At 39.7% G+C, this 3800-nt stretch overlaps 1 protein-coding gene across 2 annotated transcripts in view; it reads left to right on the top strand.

Moving 5' to 3' along the window:
• The window catches only part of SLC3A1 (solute carrier family 3 member 1), a 46331-nt gene that overhangs the window by 39924 nt on the left and 2607 nt on the right, over nt 1-3800 (top strand). The gene's annotated exons all lie outside the window — the stretch shown is intronic.

Genomic DNA, 3800 nt, shown 5'->3' with positions numbered 1-3800 from the left:
GGGGGGGGGGCAGGGATAGGGGAGGTTTTTTAAAAGAAGACACATCAGAAGTCTCTTTCATGTCTAAATTACTTAGAATACAATATGTCCAAAATATTCCCATAGGGAAATTTGAATATTGTATTCAAATTATAATACTCAAATTGGCCTATGGGAATATTTTGGACATAATGAAAATCAAGAGGCATTTAACCCAAATCACAAATGTTAAATATATATTTTGTGTTTTCAAGATCTATGTAGAAAATCCTACATAAAATGCATACCAGCAAAGATGGAAAGTGCAAATGCAAATTAAAACGATTTTTGAGACCGAGTTTTGCTCTTATTGCCCAGGCTAGAGTGCAATGGCATGGTCTCGGCTCACTGCGTCCTCCACCTCCTGGGTTCAAGCGATTCTCCTGCCTCAGCCTCTCAAGTAACTGGGATTACAGGCATGCCCACCACCATGCATGGCTAATTTTTGTATTGTTAGTAGAGATGGGGTTTTACCTTATTGGGCAGGCTAGTTTCAAATTCCTGACCTCAGGTGATCCGCCCACCTCGGCCTCTCAAGGTGCTGGGATTACAGGTGTGAGCCACTGTGCCAGGCCAACAATGACATTTTTTTCTATCAGATTAACAAAGTCTTTAAAAATGATCATGAGTGATGAGGGATACCAAATCATAAATCCCAGATAATGCCATTTTAATAAAATACATCCAGATGATCCTGGAAAGGAACTGAAAACTTAAGAAATTTCTAAAAGATATCAAGTAAAATTAGGGCTGGGCACCATGGCTCACACCTGTAATCCCAGCATTTTGGGATGCCAAGGCCAGAAGATCGCTTGAGCACAGGAATTCGAGACGAGCCTAGGCAATACAGGGAGACCTTGTTTCTACCTTTGCACTCCCACCTATGTCCCCCCAAAAAAGAGAAATGAGCCGGGCCTGGTGACATATGCCTGTAGTCCCAGCTACTCAGGAGGCTGAACCCACGAGTTCAAGGTTGCAGTGAGCTGCGATTGTCCCACTGCACTCCAGCCTGGGTGACAGAGTAAGACTGTCTCAAAAAAAAAAAAAAAAAAATTACACACACACACACACACACACATATATTACACATACACATGCATCTAAAACACACAGGAGAAAAACAGTTCTAACAGGGATAGAGCACACTGTAGTAATTTCCTAAACTGCTGCAATTGGCCATGGCATAATTTCCCTAAGAAAAAAAAATCCAAGAACTGTTTGGTGATCACATGCATGATAGAATGATTACAACAAAGCCTGAAGCTTCTACAAGTGCATCAGAAGAAAGAAAAGAAGGAAAACAAGACCTAACTCTAGTGCTGTCTCTTGGTGAGAATTCACTGTGGAATGCTCCCAGAAAGGACAGCTTTTACTACTCAGCTCACAGAGTTACAGGGGCCAGGAGAAAAAAAAAGGTGGAAATCTAGCAAGCTTATCACCTTCAAGTAGGAAAAGAACCAACGTCCCAAAGACAGGTCAGACCCACATCCATCTTGGTTTCTCACAATTATGAGAGGCAGACAACTGAAGACAAATGAGAAAGGTCAAAACACAAAAGCAAACAGATCAAGAATCACACAGTATCTGACAAAAACAAAGACCATGAAAGGGAGACACCATTCCTAACAGAACACTGTAAAAGCAGAAAATATAGCAAACATAAGACTTCAATACAAGTATAAATACCCCCAGTAGATGGTTGTTTAATGGAGCTCCTTGATAATTCTTTAAAGAAGTGATTCGATACCTCAGAAGTGTAAGACTGTCAAACAATTACATAAAATAGAACATAAGTGCTACTTAGTGTGCTGAAAAACTGATCCAGGGGCTTGTCCAGAATGTCCTGAAAAAGGCAAAGAATTAAGAGCATATGAAAAATTTGGATACATGGAAGATAGATGCAGAATTCCAACATGCAGCAACAATTGCACAGAACAGAAGGGAGGAGACATATAATCAAAGAAATAAAACACATAACCCAGAGATAAAGGAAGACTTTATCTTCCTTTAGAACAGCTAGGATAAAGAGAAAACTCCCAAACTACTCAAAGAAACCAAACCTGAAAATAGACTGCCTGAGAAAAGGGTTAGTGGCTCAAGCCTGCAATCCCAGCACTTTGGGAGGCCGAGGCGGGTGGATCACGAGGTCAAGAGATCGAGACCATCCTGGTCAACATGGTGAAACCCCGTCTCTACTAAAAAAAAAAAAAAAATACAAAAAATCAGCTGGGCATGGTGGCGTGTGCCTGTAATCCCAGCTACTCAGGAGGCTGGGGCAGGAGAATTGCCTGAACCCAGGAGGCGGAGGTTGCGGTGAGCCGAGATCGCGCCATTGCACTCCAGCCTGGGTAACAAGAGCGAAACTCCGTCTCAAAAAAAAAAAAAAAAAAAAAATTGAACTAGCATCAGACTTCTCAATTGGATACTGTAGCACATTGGAACTCTAACTTCAAAGTTGTAATGGAAACTGAATTCTAAACCCTAGAATTCTATATCCATTCAAACTGGCATGTAAGAGAGCAAAACAGAGATGGAAAAGCAAGGACCCACATTTTACCATGTGTGGCTACCTTCTGAAAGAACAGTGAAGGGACTATCCAGCAAAACAAAACACAACAAATCTAAAATGGAGATACGACGTATTAAAAGAAGGAAAAGGAAACACTATAATTTGATTTAAAAAAAATTTTGATACACAATGTAAAACAAGGTATTCTGGAACAAAAATCTTAGTGATTTGATTCTATGTGGGAAATGTTAGCAGGAAGGGTGTGTGGGTGGGAGGGGATGCACAGGAAAAAGTATACATTTGAGCTGTTCAGTAGCCATTAACCACTGTGACTATTAACATTAAACAGAATTGGACATTTAGTTCCTGCTGGGCATGGTGGCTCATGCCTATAATCCTAGCACTTTGGGAAGCCAAGGCGGGAGGATCATTTGATCCCAGGAGTTTGAGACCAGTCTGGGCAACATAGTGAGACCCCCATCTCTTAAAAAAAAAATTAGCTGGGCATGGTGGCACACACCTGTGTTCCCAGCTACTCAGGAGGCTGAGGTGGGAGGATCACTTGATCCCAGGATGTTGAGGCTGCAGTGAGCCATGATTGTGCCACTGCACTCCAGCCTGGGCAACAGAGGGAGACTCTTTGAAAAATAAAGTGTTAGTATGACATCGGAACTAATTTTATTTAAGTGCTCAGTAGCTGCCATATTGGATAGCACTGATACAGAATGTTTCCAGCATTACAGAAAGTTCTATTGGCCAGCATTGTTCTAGATGTTGAGAAAAATTATTTTAAAGTGGTCATAATTTTAATGGTAAAATTTGGACAGACAAATTTCCAAAGAACACTAGAAGAAAAAAATTACACAGTCAACCCAATAAAAAGCTTAACAGAAAAAAATCCCATATAACCACAAATAAAAGATAAAATAGGGCTTCAGAATTATGTCTAAACATAACAATAATCACAAATATGAATGGGTTAAATTAGCCTATTAAAGATAAAACCACTCAGCTAACAAGGCAAAATACAGATATGAGACACAGCTTTAAAACGAAAGACATACAAAGAATTAAAGATAAATCAAGCAAAGAATTGAAGATAAAGCAAGCAAAGAATAAAAAGAAAGCCTGCAACTCAGCTATAGCTATAAACAAAAAAATGCAGTTACCTTTTGACTGAATAATTCCATTCCTAGATACTTATATTTAGAAATATTTGCATAGGTGCACAATGATAAATACTCAAGGGATCTCAACACTTTTTTTTTTTTTT

The sequence above is a fragment of the Cebus imitator genome, unplaced genomic scaffold (assembly GCF_001604975.1).
Source record: "Cebus imitator isolate Cc_AM_T3 unplaced genomic scaffold, Cebus_imitator-1.0 Scaffold172, whole genome shotgun sequence".
Lineage (NCBI taxonomy): Eukaryota > Metazoa > Chordata > Mammalia > Primates > Cebidae > Cebus > Cebus imitator.
Note: the sequence above shows the minus strand (reverse complement) of the source record. Positions and strands in the feature narration are given on the sequence as shown.